The sequence below is a fragment of the Bubalus bubalis genome, chromosome 9 (assembly GCF_019923935.1).
Source record: "Bubalus bubalis isolate 160015118507 breed Murrah chromosome 9, NDDB_SH_1, whole genome shotgun sequence".
Lineage (NCBI taxonomy): Eukaryota > Metazoa > Chordata > Mammalia > Artiodactyla > Bovidae > Bubalus > Bubalus bubalis.
Window position 1 is genome coordinate 59,631,418 of NC_059165.1, and position 22,336 is coordinate 59,653,753.

Consider the following 22,336-nt stretch of genomic DNA (forward strand, 5'->3'; position numbering starts at 1 on the left):
TTCCATCTGTTCTGTTATCTTCAGTTTCTTTCATCAGTGTCATAGTTTTTACAGTACAGGCCTTTTGTCTTCTTAGGTTTATTCCTAGGTATTTTACTTTTTTTTTTTCTTTAAAAAATTATTTTTTAATTGAAGGATAATTGCTTTACAGAATTTTGTTGTTTTCTGCCAAATATCAGCATGAATCAGCCATAGGTATACATATGTCCCCTCCCTCTTGAACTTGCCTCCCATCTCCCTCCCAATCCCACCCCTCTAGGTTGTTACAGAGCCCCTGTTTTGAGTTCCCTGAATCATACAGCAAATTCCCATTGGCTGTCTGGTTTGCATGTGGTAATATAAGTTCGCATGTGGTAATATAAGTTTCCATGTTACTCTCTCCATACAGCTCACTTTCTTTCTCTTCCCTGTGTCCATAAGTCTGTTCTCTATGTCTGTTTCTCCATTGTGTGTGTGCTTAGTCTCTCAGTCGTGTCCGACTCTTTGAGATACCACGGACCGTAGCCCACCAGGCACCTCTGTCCATGGGGATTCTTCAGGCAAGAATACTGGAGTGGGTTGCTATGCCCTCCTCCAGGGGAATCTTCCCAACAAAGGGATCAAACCCAGGTATCCTGCATTGCAGATGAATTCTTTACTGTCTGAGCCACCAGGGAAGCACAAGAATGCTGGAGTGGGTAGCCTGTCCCTTCTCCAGGGGAACTTCCCGACCCAGGAATCAAACTGGGGTCTCTTGCTTTGCAAGCGGATTTGTTACCAGCTAAGCTACCAGGGAAGCCCGTTTCAGCATTGCTGCCCTGCAAATAATTTCATCAGTACCATCTTTCTAGATTCCATACATACATGTTAGTATATGATATTTCTCTTTCTGACTTCACTCTGTATATTAGGCTCTAGGTTCATCTACCTCATTAGAATTGACTCAAATGCATTCTTTTTTATGACAGAGTAAGACTATTTTGGGGGCTCCAAAATCACTGCAGATGGTGATTGCAGCCATGAAATTAAAAAGACGCTTGCTCCTTGGAAGGAAAGTTATGACCAACCTAGATAGCATATTCAAAAGCAGAGATATTGCTTTGCCAACAAAGGTCCGTCTAGTCAAGGTATGGTTTTTCCAGTGGTCATGTATGGATGTGAGTTGGACTGTGAAGAAAGCTGAGCGCCAAAGAATTGATGCTTTTGAACTGTGGTGTTGGAGAAGACTCTTGAGAGTCCCTTGAACTGCAAGGAGATCCAACCAGTCCATCCTAAAGGAGATTAGTCCTGGGTGTTCATTGGAAGGACTGATGCAGAAGCTGAAACCCCAATACTTTGGCCACCTCATGCGAAGAGTTGACTCATTGGAAAAGACCCTGATGCTGGGAGGGATTGGGGGCAGGAGGAGAAGGGGACTACAGAGGATGAGATGGCTGGATGGCATCACCAACTCAATGGACATAAGTTTGAGTGAACTTGGGAGTTGGTGATGGATATGGAGGCCTGGCGTGCTGTGATTCACCGGATTGCAAAGAGTCGGACACGACTGAATAACTGAACCATTGTATATATGTACGACAGCTTCTTTATCCATTCACCTTTCAATGGACATCTAGGTTGCTTCCAAGTTCTGGCTATTTTAAATAGTGTTGCAGTGAACATTGGGGTACTGTGTCTTTTTCAGTTTTGGTCTCCTCAGGGTATATGCATAGTAGTGGGATTGCTGGGTCGTGTGGTAGTTTTATTCCTAGTTTTTTAAGGAATCTCCATAGTGGCTGTTTACATTCCCACCAGTAGTACAAGAGGGTTCCCTTTTCCATACCTCTCCAGCATTTATTGTTTGTAGACTTTTTGATGATGACCATTCTGACTGGTGTGAGGTGATACCTCATTGTAGTTTTGATTTGTATTTCTCTAATAATGAGTGATGTTGAGCATCTTTTCATGTTTGTTAGCTGTCTGTATGTCTTCTTTGGCGAAAGAAGGTCTTTCCCCCACCTTTTGATTGGGTTGTTTATTTTTCTGGTATTGAGTTGTATGAGCTGCTTGTATATTTTGGAAATTAACCCTTTGTCACTTGTTTCATTTGCTATTAATTTTCTCCAATTCTGAGGTTTGTCTTTTCACCTTGTTTATAATTTCCTTTGCTTTGCAAAAGCTTTTAAGTTTAATTAGGTCCCACTTGTTTGTTTTTATTTCCATTACTCTAGAAGGTGGGTCATAGAGGATCTTGCTTTATGTCAAATGTTCTGTATATGTTTACCTCTAAGAGTTTTATAGTTTTTGGTCTTACATTTACGTTTTAATCCATTTTGAGTTTATCTTTGGGTATGGTGTTAGGAATTGTTCTAATTTCCGTTTTTTACACATAGCTGTCCAGTTTTCCTAGCAGTAGTAACTGGGATTGGCTTCTTAAGATCTCTTTCTGATCTTTCATTGTTAGTGTTTAAAAATGCAGCAGATTTCTGTATATTTTGTATCATGCAGCTTTACCTAATTCATTGATGAGCTCTAGTAGCTTTTCGTAGCATCCTTAGGATTGTCAAATATAGTATCGTGTCATCTGCAAACAGTGACAGTTTTACTTCTTTTCCAATTGGATTCTTTTTATTTTTCTTCTCTGATTGCCATGGCTAGGACTTCCAACACTGTTTGAATATCAGTGGTGGGAGTGGACATCCTTGTCTCCTTGTTCCTGATCTTAGAGAAAAATGCTTTCAGCGTTTCACCATTGAGTATGATGTTAGCTGTGGGTTTGTTAGATATGGCCTTTATTATATTGAGCCATGTTCCCTTAATACCCACTTTTTGGAGATTTTTTTATCGTAAATGGGTCTTGAATTTTGTGAGAAGGTTGTTCTACATCTATTGAGATGGTCGTATGATGTTCATTCTTCAGTTTGTTGATGTGATGTATCCCATGATTTGAAGAATCCTTGCACCTCTGGGATAAATCCCACTTGATCGTGGTAAATGATCCTTTTAGTGTATTGTTGTATAGAATTTGCTAGTTTTTGTTGATTTTTTTTTTTGCATCTATGTTCATCAGTGATATTGGCCTGTAGTTTTTCATTTTTTGTGGTACCTTTGCCTGGCTTCGGTATCAGGGTGATGGTGGTGTTATAGAATTAGCTTGGAAATGTTCTTTCCTATGCAATTTTTTGAAAGAGTTTCAGAAGGATAGATGTTAATTCTTCTCTGAATGTTTTATAGAGTTCCCCTGTGAGGCTATCTGGTCTTGGACTTTTATTTATTCAGTTCAGTTTAGTCGCTCAGTTGTGTCCAACTCTTCACGACTCCATGGACTGCAGCACACCAGGCCTCCCTGTCCATCACCAGTTCCCGGAGTTTACTCAGACTCATCTCCATTGAGTCAGTGATGCCATGCAGCCATCTCATCCTCTGTTGTCCCCTTCTCCTCTTGCCTTCAATCTTTCCCAGCATAAGGGTCTTTTCAAATGAATCAGCCCTTTGCATCAGGTGGCCAAAGTATTGGAGTTTCAGCTTCAGCATCAGTCCTTCCAGTGAACACTCAGGACTGATCTCCTCTTGGATGGACTGGTTGGATCTCCTTGCAGTCCAAGGGACTCTCAAGAGTCTTCTCCAACACCACAGTTCAAAAGCATCAATCCTTCGGCACTCAGCTTTCTTTATAGTCTTAACTCTCACATCCATACATGACTACTGAAAAAACCATAGCCTTGACGAGACGGACCTTTGTTGGCAAAGAAATGTCTCTGCTTTTTAATGTGCTGTCTAGGTTGGTCATAACTTTCCTTCCAAGGAGTAAGCATCTTTTAATTTCATGGCTGCAATCACCATCTGCAGTGATTTTGAAGCCCCAGAAAATAAACTCAGCTACTGTTTCCACTGTTTCTCCATCTATTTGTCATGAAGTGATGAGACCAGATGCCACGATTTTCTTTTTCTGAATGTTGAACTTTAAGCCAACTTTTTCACTCTCCTCTTTCATTTTCATCAAGAGGCTCTTTAGTTCTTCTTCACTTTCTGCTATAAGGGTGTTGTCATCTGCATATCTGAGGTTATTGATATTTCTCCTGGCAATCTTGATTCCAGCTTGTGCTTCATCCAGCCAGCATTTCTCATGATGTACTCTGCATATAAGTTAAATAAGCACGGTGACAATACAAGCCTTGACATACTCCTTTTCCTATTTGGAACCAGTCTGTTGTTCCATGTCCATTTCTAACTGTTGCTTCCTGACCTGCATGTAGGTTTCTCAAGAGGCAGGTCAGATGGTCTGATATTCCCATCTCTTTCAGAATTTTCCACAGTTTATTGTGATCCACACAAAGGCTTTGGCATAGTTAATGAAGCAGAAGGAGATGTTTTTCTGGAACTCTCTTGCTTTTTTGATGATCCAGTGGATGTTGGCAATCCTCTGCTTTTCTAAAACCAGCTTGAACATGTGGAAGTTCACGGTTCATTGTATTGCTGAAGCCTGGCTTGGAGAATTTTGAGCATTACTTTACTAGCATGTGAGATGAGTGCAATTGTGTGGTAGTTTAAGCATTCTTTGTCATTGCCTTTCTTTGGGATTGTAATGAAATTGGACCTTTTCCAGTCCTGTGGCCACTGCTGAGTTTTCCAAATTTGCCGGCATATTGAGTGCAGCACTTTCACAGCATCATCTTTTCAGATTTGAAATAGCTCAACTGGAGTTCCATCACCTCCACTAGCTTTGTAGTGATGTTTCCTAAGGCCCACTTGACTTCACTTTTCAGGATGTCTGGCTCTAGGTGAGTGATCACACCATTGTGATTATCATTTTTTTATAGTTCTTCTATGTATTCTTGCCACCTCTTCTTAATGTCTTCTGCTTCTGTAAGGTCCATACCATTTCTGTCCTTTATTGAGCCCATCTTTGCATGAAATGTTCCCTTGGTATCTTACCGAGGGAATCCAGGGATTCCCTCGGGAGGACAGCATTGGCGATTAGAATAGCAAAGCAGAGAGATTAGAGGCTCATTATAACTGGTTTACGTGGAAAATCAATATAACCTGTGACATCAGGTTTGCTTTGACCACGGAGGCCGCAGGCGCCTTCTCGAATCGCTGAAGGTGCTCCACCTTAGGCACCTTCTCAAGTGGGTCTTAGAAGCCCAGGCAAGTAAGTGGTCCCAGAGGACCCCTGTGCTCTAATTAAATGTCCTGAAGGAAGAACAGAAAAGAAAAGGAGAGAAAAAGAAACAAGAAAGAACGACACGGGGAGACCAAGCTCTGAGCAAGGCCCGTATCTTTATTTTCAAAGGGAGCTTATATACCTTAAGTTGTGCATAGAGGATAATAGGGGGGTGTGAAATCATGCGAAGTCAGCAGTGTTTGATCCTTATCGAGACCAGGCTTTCTTTTCTGCAAACTTATCGTATACAAATGGTTTAGGTGATTTACATCATCTTCTGGCCAGAAGGCCTGTTAACATTTTATGACTCTGATAAAGGTTTGTCAACCATAAGACTTATTTTCTCTAAGAGTAATTATTTTAAAGTTTGGTGCCATCCTCAGAAGGTGTTAGATAAAGTTGCATTCCTATAGGGCAGAGGTGCAGTGGGTTTACAACAAGGAAAGAATTTATTACCTTAAGGGTCTAAAGTTGTTAGCACCAAGGCCACTACTTATTTTTTCTATGTACCAACTATATTAATTAATACATATTCAAGGATACAATACAGGGGATGTGGAAACTTGGCAGCAAGCATTGGCTCAACAATGAAATCTTCTACTAGTCCTAACAATTTCTAACTCTCCGAGAGGCTCTATACTATTTGAATATCTTAAGCTTCCCATGTCTCTCTTGGTTGGGAGACTGTAAACAATCGTATGCGTAGCTGTAGGAGTCCTGGTAAACCTGTCAGGCAAGTTGGAGAGCCGTCTGAGGGGTTTGGATTGAAACACTCCTATTATGCCCAGGAGGCTAATTAGCTAGGGCTCTAAGTTGATTTCTTTCAGAGAAAAGGTGGTCGCGGATAGCCCCCCGTGACTGTCAGAGGAGTTGGTGAAAGTCATGAAGCAGTAAAACAGACAGACTCTGGTTTTGGGGTAGACGCTCAGGCAGGCCCAGAGGGGCACCCCTTGAGTTCTGGCTCGCCTTGCCCACCAGAACTCTCCCACATGACTTTGTCATGGGTGGGGACTCCCGTGCTGGCTCTCGGCAGTATCTCTAATTTTCTTGACGAGATCTCTAGTCTTTCCCATTCTGTTGTTTTCCTCTGTTTCTTTGCATTGATCACTGAGGAAGGCTTTCCTATCTCTCCTTGCTATTCTTTGGAATTCTGCCTTCAAACGTGTTATCTTTTCTTTTCTCCCTTGCTTTTCGCTTCTTTTCTTTTCATGGCTATTTGTAAGGCCTCACCAGACAGCCATTTTGCTTCTTTGCATTTTCTTCTCGGAGATGGTCTTCATCCCTGTCTCCTGTACATTGTCACAGGAACCTGTGTTTATAGTTCTTCAGGCACTCTATCAGATCTAGTCACATAAATCTATTTCTTACTTCCACTATATAATCATAAGGGATTTGATTTAGGTCATACCTGAATGGTCTAGTGATTTTCCCTACTTTCTTCAATTTAAGTCTGAATTGGGCAATAAGGAGTTCATGATCTGAGCCACAGTCAGCTCCCGGTCTTGTTTTTGCTGACTGTATAGAGCTTCTCCATCTTTGGCTACAAAGAATATAATCAATCTGATTTTGGTGTTGACCATCTGGTGATGTCCATGTGTATAGTCTTCTCTTGTGTTGTTGGAAGAGGGTGTTTGCTGTGACCAGTGTGTTCTCTTGGCAAAACTCGGTTAGCCTTTGCCCTGCTTCATTCTGTACTCCAAGGCCAAATTTGCCTGTTACTCCAGCTGTTTCTTGATTTCCTACTTTTGCATTCCAGTCCACTATGATGAAAAGGACATCTTTTTTTGGGTGTTAATTCTAGAAGGTCTTGTAGGTCTCCATAGAACCATTCAACTTCAGCTTCTTCAGCATTACTGGTCAGGGCTTAGACTTGCATTGCCATGATATTGAATGGTTTGCCTTGGAAACGAACAGAGATCATTCTGTCATTTTTGAGATTGCATCCAGGTACTGCATTTCAGACTCTTTTGTTGACTATGATGTTTATTTACTGGGAGTTTTAAAATCACAGTTTCAATTTCAGTACTTGTGATTGATCTGTTTATATTTTCTATTTCTTCCTGGTTCAGGCTTGGAATATTGTACATTTTAAAAATTTAGAAAATTTCCTCCAAGTTGTCAGGGTTTTTTGCGTATGATTGTAGTAATCTCTCATCTTTTATATTTCTGTGGTGTCCATTGTAACTTCTCCTTTTCCATTTCTGATTTTATTTATTTGAGCCCTCTCTCTTTTTTCTTTTTTGATAAGTTTAGCTAAAGCCTTAACAAATTTGTTTATCTTTTAAAGGACCAACTTTTAGTTTGATCCTTTTATTGTTTACTTCATCTCTGTTTATTTCTACTCTGATCTTTATGATTCCTTACTTCTGCTACCTTTGGCTTTTGTTTATTCCTCTTCCCCTGTTACTTTAGGTATAAGGTTAGACTGTTTCAGATTTTTCTTGTTTCCTGAGGTAAGGTTGTATTGCTGTGGACTTCCTTCTTAGCATTGCTTTTGCCATATCTCAGGTTTTGGATTGTATTTTCATTGTCATTTGTCTCTAGGTATTTTTTTTTTAATTTCCTCTTTGATTTCATCAGTAATCTATTGGTTGGTTAGTAGCATGTTGTTTAGCTTCCACATGCTTGTGTTTTTACAGTTTTTTTCCCTCTGTAATTGATTTCTAATCTCATAAAATTGTGGTTGGAAAAGGTGCTTTATATGATTTCAGTATTCTGAAAGTTACCAAGTCTTGTTTTGTGGCCCAAGATGTAGTCTGTTCTGGAGAACGTTCCATGTGCAGTTGAGAAGAAAGTGCATTCTGCTGCTTTTGCATGTCCTATAAATATCAGTTAAGTCTGTCTGATCTAATGTGTCATTTAAAGCCTGTGTTTTTTAAAATTGATATTCTGTGTGGATGATCTGCCCATTGGTGAGAGTGGAGTGTTAAAATCCCCCACCATTAATTGTGTTAATGTCCGTTTCTCTTTCTTTGAGTGTTAGAATTTACCTTATATATTGGGGTGTTCCTTTGTTGGGTTGTTGTTGAGTCACCATTGTATATTGACTCTGCGACCACATGGACTGCAGCATGCTAGGCTTCCCTGTCCTTCACTGTCCTGGAGTTTGCTTAAATTCAAGCGCGTTGAGTCAGTGATGCTGTTTGACTATTTCATCCTCTGCTGCCCTCTTCTCCTTTTGCCTTCAATCTTTCCCAGCCTCTGGGTCTTTTCCAGTGACTCTTTACATCAGGTGGTCTGAGTATTGGTGCTTCAGTATCAGCATCTGTCCTTCCTATGTTGGGTACCTACGTATTTTATAATTGTTACTCTTCTTGGATTGATTCCTCGTTCATTGTTTAGTGTCCTTCTTTCTCTCTTGTGACATTCTTTCTTTATTTTAGTGTCTGTTTTGTCTGCTGTGAGTATTGCTATTCTGGCTTTCTTTTGATTTGCATTTGCATGGAATACCTTCTATCCCCTCACTTTTAGGTCTGTATGTGTCCTTAGATCTGAAGAGCATCTGTTACAGACAGCATATATGCGAGCCTTGTTTTTGTAGCCATTCAATCTGTGTCTTTTTGTTGGAGCACTTAATCCATTTATATTAAAGGTAATTATCAATATGTATATTTCTATTGTTTTAAATTTGTTTTTGTGGGTCTTCTTCCCTTCCTCTTTTGTATTGTGATTTGATGTCTATCTTTGCATTTGGATTGCTTTTTCTTTTTTATGTGCATATCTATTGTAGATTTTTGGTTTGTGGTTCCCATGAGGTTTTGCTATAGTAGTCTGTATATAAACAAGATTGTTTTAGTTACTGGTCTTTTAATTTCAAATGCATTTTCAGTATTCTGCATTTGTGCTCTCTTCTCAGTATTGCTGGCTTTGATGTCATATTTGTGTGTAGATGTTTACTACTTTTGCTTTATGCTTGCCTTTTCTGGTGGTTTTTGTGATTGCAGTTTTCTTATGTCTAATAGAGGCCTTTTCTATTTAGAGAAGTTCCTTTAGCAATTGTTGTAGGTTATCTTGTGGCATTGAATTGTCTTAGCTTTTGCTTGCCTGTAAAGCTTTTTCTCCATCAAATCTGAATGAAAGCCTTGCTAGGTACAGTGTTCTTGGTTGTAAGTTCTTCCTTTTCGTCTCTTTAAATATATTCTGCCACTGCCTTACAGTCCGCAGACCGTCTGCTGAGAAATCAACTGATAATCTTGTGAAAGTTTCCTTGCGTATTATTTATTGCTCTTGCCTTGTTGCTTTTAATATTTTTTTCTTTGTCTTTAATTTTTGTCAGTTTGATTGCTGTTGTCTCTTGGTGTGTTCTTCCTTGGGTTTATCCTGCCTGGGGCTCTCTGTGCTTCATGGATTTGGGTGACTCTTCTCTTTCCCATGTTAGAGAAGTTTTCAGCCATTATCTGTTCAGGTAATTTTTTTTTATATAATAAAAATTTTATTATAAAGTATTTTCTCAGGTTCTTTCCTGCTGTCTCTTCTCCTTTTGCTGCTGCTGCTGCTGCTGCTAAGTTGCTTCAGTTGTGTCCGACTCTGTGCGACCCCATAGATGGCAGCCCACCAGGCTCCTCTGTCCCTGGGACTCTCCAGGCAAGAATACTGGAGAGGGTTGCCATTGCCTTCTCGGTCTCCTTCTGGGACCCCTGTAATGCTCATGTTGGTGTGTTTAATGCTGTCCCAGAGGTCTCTGAGACTGTCCTAATTCCTTTTTCCTTTTTTCTGTTCCATGGCGGTGATTTCCACAGTTCTGTCTTCCAGCTCACTTATCCGTTTTTCAGCCTCAGTTATTCTGCAATTGATTTCTTCTATTGTACTTTTCATTTCAGGTATTGTATTGCTCATCTCTGTTCATTCTTAGTTCTTCTAGGTCTTTGTTAAACATTTCTTGTATCTTCTTGATGTACCTCCATTTTTTCTCGTGAGATTCTTAAATATCTCTACTGTTATTATTCTAAATTCTTTTTTGTCTAAATTGCCTATCTCCAGTTCACATCTTCTGAGGTTTTATCCTGTTCCTTGATATGGGACATGTTCCTTTGCTATCTCCTTTTGCCTCACTTTCTGTGATTACAGTTTCTGTTTCGCAGGCTGCAGGATTATAGCTCTTGATCCTGCTGTCTTCTTCCTGGTGGATGAGTCTAAGAAACTTGTGCAGGTTTCCTGCTCGGAGGTACTGGTTCTTGCCCACTGGGTGGTGGAGCTGGGTCTTGTCCGTCTGGTGGGCAGGGCTGTGTCAAGGGTTGTATTTATTGGGCAGCTGTATGCTTAGGAAGAATTTAAGCACTTTTTCTACTAATGCATGGGGCTGTGTTTTCACTGTGTTGGTTTTTTGATCCAAAGTGTACCTGCACTGGAACCTACAGGTTGTTGGGTGGGGCCAGTTCTTATGAGAAAATGGCAGCCTTTCAGAGGGCTCATGCCAGTGAGCACTCCCCAGAACTACTGCTGCCAGTGTCTTTTTCCCTGCAGTGGGCCCCAGCTGCTCTTTGCTTCCACAGGAGACACTCCAGTTCCAGCAGGTAGATCTGGCCCAGGCTCTTCTGAGGTCATTGGTTTTTTCCCTGGGTCCTAGTGCTTTTGAGACCTTGTGTGCCCGCTCCAGGAATGGAGTTTATGTTTCCCCCAGTCCTGTGGACTTCCTGTGATCAAACCCTGCTGACCTTCAAAGCTAGATTCTCTGGGATCTACTCTTGTTGCCAGATCCACAGGCTGGAGGGCCTGACAGGTGGCTTAGAACTGTTGTGCAAGAACTGTGATGTAGTTATTTTCTAGTTTGTGGGTTGCCCACCCAGTGGATATAGGATTTGATTTTATCATGATTGTGCTCCTTCTGTGCTGTCCTGTGGATTTTTCTTTATCTTTGATATCTTTTTTGGTCGGTTCCAGTGTTTTTCTGTTAATGGTTCTGCAGTTGTGATTTTGGGGTTTCCATAAAGAGGTGAGCTCACATCCTTCCACTATGCCATCTTAGGTTTATAATTTACATTTAGTTGATATTTAATTCAGCAATCTCAAAATGTTCCAAAAATAATTTAATGTACTCATCACTGTAACATTGAGAATATCTGGCATACGGTTTGAAGAGACTGGTAATAAGGAAGGGGGCTTCTGTGCTGTTCCACACACAGTGAGGCTCCTGCAACATCTTCCTAGGACTGCTCAAGATCCCCCAGCTGAACCATAACTACACACCATGTGCCCCAGGCCCCCCACGCCCCAAACTTTGGAGACATGTGGGGTCTGCATGGTCCACATGATGCTGTCCAAAGCAGGTAGCTAGCTGGGGATCGGTGTGTAAGGGTGGATTTCTTCTGTGTTAACATTTTAGTTGTATAGTTCTGTATGTTTTAAGAAACATGCTGCTGTGTTATTATCACCACAGTTAAGCTATAGAATATTTACATCCCCTCAAAACATTCCTTTATATTCGTTTGTAGTTAGTTATCTCTTAACCCTCACCCCCTAACAACTGTTGATTTGCTTTTTGTTCTTGTAGTTTTGCTTTTTTAAGAATGTTTTGTAAATAGAATCATAATGTATGCAACCTTCTGCATCTGTCTTGCTTGGCTTAACATAATGGTTTTGAGACATCTCCATGTTGCTTAGTATGTCAGTAGTTTGTTCGTTTTCATTGCTCAATAGCATACTGTTGTATAATTGTACCACAGTTCATCCATGCAATTCTTGGTGGACTTTGAGTTTCCAGTTTTTGGTAATTCTGGATAACCCAGCCGTAAATATTTGTGTACAGTCTTTGCATGGACATATGTTTTGTTTCTCTTAGGTAAATATCTAGGAGTGGGATTACTGTGTTGAAGGGTAAATGATTGCTTACATTTATAAGAAACTGCCAAACTCTTTTCCAGAGTGGCTATACCATTTTGCATGCCCACCATCTGTATGTGAGAGTTCTAGTTGCTTCCATCTTCACCAGCACTTGGTATTGCCTTTTTTTGTTGTTAATTCTAGCTATTGTAATAACTGTAACAGTATCTCTTTGTGGGCTTAATTTTTATGTCTCTAAAAACTAATGATGTTGAGCATTTATTTGTCATTCTTACCGCTTTGATGAAATGTCAGTTTAAGTATTTGTTTTTGTTTTTTTTTTTTTAAGTTTTTGCTTATTTATTTGACTGTGCTAGGTCTTATTTGCAGTATGTAGAATCTTTTAGTTGTGTCATGAGGGATCTTTAATCATGGCTTGCAAACTCTTAGTTGTGGCATGGAAACTCGTAGTTGCAGCATGGTGGGATCTGGTTCCCTGAACAGGAATTGAACCCAGGCCCCCTGCATTGAGAACATGAAGTCTTAGCCACTTGGCCACCAAGAAAGTCCACTCTTGGCTATATTTTATTTTTTAAATATTAAAAAATATTTACTTGGCTGCACTGGGTCTTAGTTGTTGTACACGGGATCTTCGATCTTTGTTGTGGTATGCAGCATCTTTAGTTGTGGCGTGTGAACTCTTTTGTTGTGGCGTGTGGGATTGAGTTCCCTGACCAGGATCAAACCCAGGCCCTCTGCATTGGGAGCATGGAATCTTAGCCACTGGACCAGCACGGAAGTCCCTTGGTTATTTTTTTAAAGATAAAATTAATTATAACAAAATTCACTCTTAATAGTTTTAAAGTATACAATTTAGTGTTTTTTTAATATTTATGAAAATTTTAAAGATTTTTATATATTTTTGGCTACACTGGGTCTTTGTTGCTGTGCACAGACTTTCTCTAGTTGTGGTGAGCGGGGGCTACATGAATGGGCTTCTCATTGCAGTGACTTCTCTTAGTGCAGAACACAGGTTCTAGGGTGTGCAGGCTTCAGAAGTTGTGGCTTAAGGTGTTTGTTGCCCCATGACACATGGGATCATCCTGGAGCAGGGTTTGAACCTGTGTCTCCTGCATTGACAGGTGGATTCTTAACCACTGGACTACTAGGGAAGTCCCCGGAAAAATATAGCCACAAAAAGTATTCTTAAACCTATTATCAGTTATTCCATAATACCCCTTTCCTCTGGCCGTGTGTGTGCGTGCGCATGCTTAGTTGTGTCTGACTCTCTGCGTCCCTATAGACTGTAGCTTGCCAGACTCCTCTGTCCACGGAATTTTCCAGGCCAGAATACTGGAGTGGCTTGCCATTTCCTTCTTTAACGGATCTCTCCAACCCAGAAATCAAACCCATGTCTCTTGTGTCTCCTGCATTGGCAGGTGGATTCTTTACCCCTGCACCACCTGGGAAGCCCTTCCCCTCACCCTTTGCAATCACTAATCATTCTGTCTGTATAGACTTGCCCATTTTGGATATTTCACATAAATATAACCTTACAGTCATATAGTGTATGATCGTGTCTCTCTTGTCAGCATTATGTAGTAAAGGTTAATCCACGTTGTAGCATGTGCCAGTACTTTGTTCCTTTGCCAAATAATATTCCTTTGTATGACTGTGCCACATTTTATTTATCCATTTATCATTTGATGCACATTTTAATTGTACTTTTTGGTTATTGTGAATAATCTACTTTGAACACTTATAGTCAAGTTTTTGTGCATGTGTGTTTGTGTGTATTTGTTCTTTTCTCTTAGTATATTTCTAGAAGTAGAATTGCTGAAGTGTAACTCTTAACATTTTAAGGAACTGTCAGAATCTTCCACAGCAGCTATACTATTTCATGTATCCATCAGCAAAGTATGAGGGTTCCAACTTCTCCATATGCTCTTAAAAATTGTTATTATCTGTCTTTTTTGATTATTTCCATCCTTGAGGGTGTGATGGTTGTGCTTTTACTTGGAACATATCTGTGTCTTTTTATTGAAAGGGGATTTCTTGTGATTGCATGTAGTTAGGTCATGCTTTTAGATTAAATCTGGCAATCTTTGCCTTTTAATTGGGGTCTTTAGATCGTTTACATTTCCAGTAATTAATGCTGTAATTGGATTTAAATCTACCACCTTGCTGCTTGCTTTGTCTTTTTCTCATCTGTTCTATATTCCTTTTTTTCTTTTTCTGCCTTCTTTTAGATTAATTGAGTATGTTTTATGATCCTGTGTTATCTTCATTTTGGCTTATTAGTCTTTAGTAAAAATTTTTTTTTTATTTAGCTATTACCTTATTTTTATGCAATATGTCTTTAGTTTATTGTAACCTGTTGTTAAATAATATCACTTCATCTTGTTATATTTCAAATTTCTGCACTTTTTTTATTGTTATACATTTTAAGATATGTATTGAAGTCCATGGTATATTGTTACTATTTTGCTTTAGATCATGGGTTAACAAGCTTTTTATTTTTTAATTGAATAATTGCTTTATAGAATTTGACAAGCTTGCTTTTTAATGGGATATAAATAGTTTTGCTGACTGTATAATTCCTGTCTCAGCTCTCTTACCTGCCATTGTTGGGAGAACGCAACCATAGACATTCTGTAAACAAATGAGTGTGACCAGTTCAGCCTGCAAGCAGTAGTTTGTCAACCCATGTTTTAGACAGTGAACTATTTTTAAAATCATTAACAATGAGAAAAACATGTGTTTTATATTTACATCTTTTTTGTTGTTGTTATTCTAAACTTTAAACTTTTTATTTTGTATTGGGGTATAGCCGATTTTAACAGTGTTGTGGTAGTTTCAGGTGAACAGCAAAGGGACTCAGTTATACATATAAGCATATCCATTCTCTCCTAAACCCCATTCCCATCCAGGCTGGCACATAACATTGAGCGGTATATTTATCTTAATTTGTAATATTTTTAGTGCTTTTCATTTCTTTGTAAGTTGACATATGTTATCATACTCCTGCTGGAACAACTACTTATGAAATTCCTTGTTTATGTTTGCTAGAATAAGTTCTCTGAGTGTTAGTTTGAATTTCCCCTTCATTTTTGAAAGATGTGTTCAATGTGTGTGTAATGCTGATTAATAGCTTTTGTCTTTTAGTACATTGAAAATGTCATTCCATTGTCTTCTTCCTTGCATAATTTGTGGCAAGAAGTTTGATGTAACTCTTAACCATTGTTTCTTTTAATGCAGTGTGTCATTTTCTACTTTCAAAGTTTTCTTTCTAGTTCTCAATAGTTTGATTATGTTACATGTAATTTTGTTCTGTTGTATTTATTTTTGTCTGGGTTTCTCTGGGTGTCTTGGAACTGTGATTTGGCTTCTTTTTTTTCATTTGTTTTAGAAAATTTTTGTCCATTATTTCTTCAAATATTTCTCTAATTTTCTTCTTCTATTTTTGGGTCTCTAATTACACATATGTTGTGTGTTAGTTGCTCAGTCGTGTCCAACTCTTTGCGACTCCATGGACTGTAGCCTGCCAGGCTCCTCTGTCCGTGGGATCCTGGCAAGAATACTGGAGTGGGTTGCCATTTCCTTCTCCAACACATATGTTAGGCAGCTTAATTATTATCTCTTGCCTGCTATATCCTGTTTTTGCTTTATTGGTTTTCATGCCATTTTTTCCTCTTTGTGTTTCAGTTTGATTAATTTTTCTTAACCCATCTTCACGTTTACTAGACCTTTGCCATTTATGTGAGTAGGAACACTGTAAATTAAATTCTGTGAGTGAAATTTTCTGGACCGTATATAGTAGGTTTTTTTTTTTTATTTTTTTATTTTCGTGTTTTATTTTTGGCCACCATGCACAGCTTATGGAATCTTAGTTCCTTAACCAGAGATTGAACCTGCATGCTTGGTAGTGAAAGTGTGGAGTCTTAACCACCGATTTCCAGGTAATTCCCTGATAGGTTGGATTTGGACCACAGCCCATCAGGAAATCAGCTTGAATTTGGACCACAACCCATGAGGAAGTCAGCTTAGGGTTACAAATTCTTAGGGGACCTTTTTTTTAATTTTCATTTTACTCAATACCATGGTATGGATAGACGAGTTTCTTTTATTTTACATACTGAGAGACACGTTTTTTTCCCCCCCTCCCTAGACTGAGGGTGGAATCCTTTAATTCAGGATTATCTTAATAATGTCCTTACTTTGGATGGTGCCTAGGTTTTATCTTCTGTTTTAAATCCTGTTTCTTTGACAGTTTGGATGCTCATGGTCTCTAGGATTCAGCAGAATCGCTCAAGGTGAAAACCAGTTTATTGCTTTCTTCTTGTAGTTGTTCAGTTGCAAAGTTGTGTTCAACTCTTTGTGACCCCATGGACTGCAGCACACCAGGCTTCCCTGTCCTTCACTATCTCCTGGAGTTGGCTCAAATTCATGTCCACATTTCACTTCATTTTGGCCCTCTGTATTTCTTTTTTTATTGTTAGTTTTAATGAGATGTAGTTGACAAAAAAGCATTGTGTATGTTTAAGGTGTACAGCTTAATGATTTGGCTTACATATATTATGAAATGTTTGTCACCTAAGTTTAGTGAACATTTATCTCATAGATACACAATTAAAGAATAGAGAAAAATATTTTTTCTTTGTGATGAGAACGCTTAGGACTTACTCTACAACTTCATATATAACATACAGTAATGTTAATTATATTTACTATGTTAAACACTACATCTCTAGTACTTACTTGTCTTATAGGGAGTTTGTACCTTTTGACTGCCTTTATCCAGTTCCCCTTCCCTCACTCCCTGCTTCTCATAACTACAAATCTGATTTCTTTTTCTATGAGTTAGTATGTTTTTAAAGTATAATTGACCTAAAATGTTATGTTAGTTCCTGTTATACATCATAGTGATTTGATATTTCTGTACATTTCAGAATGATCACCATGGCAAATCTAGTTGTGATATGTCACCACAGAAAGATGCTGTTGAGTGTGACCCCCATGCTGTACATTTTATACCTTTGACTCATTTATTTTGCACCTGGAATTTTGTTCCTCATTATCTCCCTCACCTGTTTCTTCCCCTTGCCCCTCCTCTCTGGTGGTTTCCTGTTAGTTCTCTGTATCTATAACAGTGTTTCTTTTTTTACTAAGTTTGTTAATTTGTTTTTGAGATTCCACATATAAGTGAAATCATAGGGTATTTGTCTTCCTTTGACTAATTTTACTTAGCGTAATACCCTCTGGTTCTATTCATATTGTTACATATGGGAAGATTTCATTCTTCTTATGGCTGAATAATATTTCCTCATATATTTATGTGTGTATATATATGTATATATCTTATGTCTTTTATCCATTCATCTATTGATGGACACTTAGGTTCCTTCCATATCCTATTACAAATAATGATGCAATGAACATATGGGTGAATATATCTTTTCTAATTTGTGTTTTCATTTTCTTCCTATAAATATTCAGGAGTGGAATTGCTGGATAATAGGATAGTTCTATATTTAATTTTTTGAGGTATCTCTATACTGTTTTCTGTAGTGACTGCACCAATTTACATCCCCACCAACAGTGCACGAAGGTTCCCTTTTCTCCACTTTGTGGAATATTTGTGGTTGCTCAGCAAAATGTTAAAAAAATTTTTTTTTCTTTGTCCTGGATGTCTGCTCTACAAGATGCCAATAATAGAAGTCTTACTCAGGCTTTTACAATGTGGAGAGTTGTGAAAGCCTGAGTAATTTAATTGCTTTTTTACTAAGGGATTTAGGTTGTTGTTTGTTTTTGTTTTGCTAAAAAACTATGGAAAAAAAATTTGCATGTAGGCCTTTGTGCACACAGGCAAAGTTATTTCATCATCATGGAATGAGACAAAGGAATAAGATATGATCATTCTTATTTAGCTTTTTCTATGCTATATAATTTGTGGATTCCTTAAATACCACTAAAATATGTTTTTATATTCTAAAAATTTCCCACCCAGACAAAGTGCATTATCATAAGCATATCGTTATTTCTGAATAGTGTGTGTCCAGGTTACCATACTTTGCAAGTGTAGCCAAAAGACAGCATTGCCACTGATTCTAGGTTGTGTTTTGGCAGGGAATAACACTGTTGATACGTGCTGAATCATTAGAAAACGGAAGTTATGTACCAAACTGCAGGACAGTTCAGAACACAGCTTCTGATGTTTCTCAGATAAAACCAGACGTCATTGTAAAATTATGTTTTTCAAATGGCATAGTTACAAATAAATGAGGAAATGAAACGGCAGGCTACGCATCATTGGTAGATTACATGCATAGCCACATGGCATTGATTTCCAATGTAGAGGCTTTTTTACGAAGCAGTGACAATTGTAGGTTATGTAATACTGAGGATTAATAAGTACATTTTGGATATATCATTTGTTATATGAAAATAACTTTTCATTTCATGCTCTATTTTTCCTTTGCAGCACATTCTGAGCTGTAGAACAGTTTATCTACCATTTGGCTTTCCATAAACCATCAGGCAAGATGCCTATGAGAGTCTCTACTTTGAGAAGTAGTGTACGTAATACTTATTATATACCACTCATCAGTTCAGTCGCTCAGTCGTGTCCGACTCTTTGCAATCCCATGAATTGCAGCACACCAGGCCTCCCTGTCCATCACCAACTCCCGGAGTTCACCCAAACTCAGGTCCATCAAGTCGGTGATGCCTTCCAGCCATCTCATCCTCCTGCCCCCAATCCCTCCCAGCATCAGAGTCTTTTCCAGTGAGTCAACTCTTCACATGAGGTGGCCAAAGTACTGGAGTTTCAGCTTCAGCATCAGTCCTTCCAAAGAACACCCAGGACTGATCTCCTTAGAATGGACTGGTTGGATCTCCTTGCAGTCCAAGGGACTCTCAAGAGTCTTCTCCAACACCACAGTTCAAAAGCATCAATTCTTTGGCGCTCAGCTTTCTTCACAGTCCAACTCTCACATCCATACATGAGCACTGGAAAAACCATAGCCTTGACTAGATGGACCTTTTTTGGCAAAATAATGTCTCTGCTTTTGAATATGCTATCTAGGTTGGTCATAACTTTCCTTCCAAGGAGTAAGCGTCTTTTGATTTCATGGCTGCAGTCACCATCTGCAGTGATTTTGGAGCCCAAAAACATTAAGTCTGACACTGTTCCCACTGTTTCCCCATCTATTTCCCATGAAGTGATGGGACCAGATGCTATGATCTTAGTTTTCTGAATGTTGAGTTTTGAGCCAACTTTTTCACTCTCCTCTTTCACTTTCATCAAGAGGCTTTTTAGTCCCTCCTCACTTTCTGCCATAAGGGTGGTGTCATTTGCATGTCTGAGGTTATTGATATTTCTCCCGGCAATCTTGATTCCAGCTTGTGCTTCTTCCAGCCCAGCGTTTCTCATGATGTACTCTGCATATAAGTTAAAGAAGCAGGGTGACAATATACAGCCTTGACGTACTCCTTTTCCTATTTGGAACCAGTCTGTTGTTCCATGTGCAGTTCTAACTGTTGCTTCCTGACCTGCATACAGGTTTCTCAAGAGGCAGGTCAGGTGGTCTGGTATTCCCATCTCTTGAAGAATTTTCCACAGTTTATTGTGATCCACACAGTCAAAGGCTTTGGCATAGTCAATAAAGCAGAAATAGATGTTTTTCTGGAACTCTCTTGCTTTTTCCATGATCCAGCGGATGTTGGCAATTTGATCTCTGGTTCCTCTGCCTTTTCTAAAACCAGTTTGAACATCTGGAAGTTCACGGTTCACGTATTGCTGAAGCCTGGCTTGGAGAATTTTGAGCATTACTTCACTAGTGTCTGAGATGGGTGCAACTGTGCGGTAGTTTGAGCATTCTTTGGCATTGCCTTTCTTTGGGATTGGAACGAAGACTGACCTTTTCCAGTCCTGTGGCCAGTGCTGAGTTTTCCAAATTTGCTGGCATATTGAGTGCAGCACTTTCACAGCATCATCTTTCTGGATTTGAAATAGCTCATCTGGAATTCCATCACCTCCACTAGCTTTGTTCGTAGTGATGCTTTCTAACGCCCACTTGACTTCACATTCCAGGATGTCTGACTCTCTAGGTGAGTGATCACACCATCGTGATTATCTGGGTCGTGAAGATCTTTTTGTACAGTTCTTCTGTGTATTCTTGCCACCTCTTCTTAATATCTTCTGCTTCTGTTAGGTCCATACCATTTCTGTCCTTTATCGAGCCCATCTTTGCATAAAATATTCCCTTGGTATCTCTAATTTTCTTGAAGAGATCTCTAGTCTTTCCCATTCTGTTATTTTCCTCTATTTCTTTGAATAGCTGTCTTCAAAGTAACATCTAATAACTCATTTTTTCTTCTTTTTGACACCGGATAAAGGTGTTTTCTAAAGACTTTTCCCAGAAATCCAAATGTTTCTGGGGACTCCTTCCAATCCTCAATACAATGTATCTTTGGCATTTTGAAAATTGAGGACTAAACCAAATTTTCTGTAATTTTTTTTTGAAATTTTTCTATGTAATTATTCTTTGAAGTAGACATTTGCATTTTACTCCATACTCATCCCTGTTTAAAATTTTCAAGGCTAAGATGTCCTCAGGCTTGTAAGTAGATTGGTCAGCTTTGATGACATCTCTTTGGCCTTTGAAGTTGGCCCAGTTCAGTATAGATACCTCAGGGGTGTGTGGTCATGGAAAAACATGTTTTTGTTGAGTGTTCTTGCTTTCTAGTAATTTTATTTTCTGCTCAAGGGATTTAGTATCTGTTCAGATACTTTATTTTTAAAGACCACATAAGTAATGACTTGACCTCTAATCTTAGCTTTGAAAATTTCCCAGACACTAATAAAGATAATGTCTAATGACCTGTTATTTGAGAATACTACTCACTGGCCAGCAATCAGTGCTATTTAAAAATGTATATTTTACTCTGAAAATTATTTCCTTGGCCAAAAGCCTTTGTTAGTAAAATTGTGCGTTTTTATAATGACATAATTTGGTAACTCTGGGGCCTTGATTTGTAATACTTTTTATATGTTGTCACAAGACTTATTACAGTTCAAAACAACTCTTTTCCTTGAATACTACACTAAATAATTAGTTCTGAGAAAAATATTCTGTAAACAGTAGTCTTATCAGAAATAGCACCTGTCTCTTGGGCTAATAATATGAGTATTTTGGACACAAAGCATTACATGGTAATCCTTGTTTTTCATGAATGTGGGCTATCTTTGCAGTAAATATATGAATAAGATTTTTGCAAAGGGTCAAGTTAGTACTGAAGACTAGGATTATCAATTAAATTTCCTGGACTGTCTTTGTCAGGACACATGCTTAATAATTTGTGGAGTGAAAGAAAGAATCACACCATACTGTGTTTGTATGTCAGGGTGTATTCATGAAGAGAGGAAAGAAGTTTCCTCCCAGGTGTCTGGGCAAAGCTAGAGTTGTCCTTTTTTGTTATCTGGTGTGACAACAAACCCGCTTGGTAAGAACCTATCTAGATACAGTGTTGTTTTTGTGAGATAGGGTGTTGTTTTTGTGCCCTTGGTAGAGGAAACATTCTGTTGCTAACTTAATGTGCTTTCTTCTTTGGGTTCTTAAGAGATGATGTTTAGTTTTTTGCTTAACTCTTAAGTTATATGCAAAGAGAAGAAACAGTCTGTGTAATTAATTTTTTTTAAAATTTTTTATAACTGAGTTGGACAATTCTGAAAAGAGATTTGAGTAATTGAGATTTTCCCTTGCTTCCAGTGGAAGGGAAATATTTCAGTTTACTTACTTTAGGCTATAAAAATAGTTTGTTCTTCCTTTGCCTGCAGCAAGACTTATGAACATAAAGTCCCAAAACAGATTTAGTATTAATTTTTAAAGCTTCCCCATATTTCTGCCCTCACCTACTGTAACTAATGTGCCTGAATGTAAAATGGAAAAAGTTGAAAATTTCCACTTGTGCTTTTTGAGCTTTTCAGAGGTATTATACACTCTGGATATAGTAAAAGATACTGGGACTTATACAGTGCTTTTTGTGTGAGGAACTCATATAAACACTAATGCATTGATCCTAACACAGTACTTGATTGTGACTTTAAAAGGTCATGAGTTACTGCTGTTTCAGAGAAAATTTTTTAAAGATTGGAGGAAGAGCTGTGATTTACAAATATTGTTTGAAAGATATCTAGATAAAATTTGATACAGAAAACTGAAAAATTAAAATTGGGGGGGGGAGATTTTTATTGTTTGTTCAGTTTTCTTTTAGCCTGCAATAGATTTTTATCTCCCTTCCTTTTTTTCTTGTCTATGAATATCCTTGAAGCCTGATTCCCTTCTTGAAGGCAAAATTTACTTTTAAACTTTTATTCCTTCTCAGCCAAGAAGGCTTCAGCCTGAGGACGTTTTGTGAGGAAGTTGGTCATATTAACATAATGCATTTTATTTG

General features: G+C 38.6%; 1 protein-coding gene across 16 annotated transcripts in view; it reads left to right on the forward strand.

Moving 5' to 3' along the window:
• PFDN1 (prefoldin subunit 1) overlaps positions 1 to 22,336 on the forward strand; it is an 81,823-nt gene that overhangs the window by 17,016 nt on the left and 42,471 nt on the right. The gene's annotated exons all lie outside the window — the stretch shown is intronic.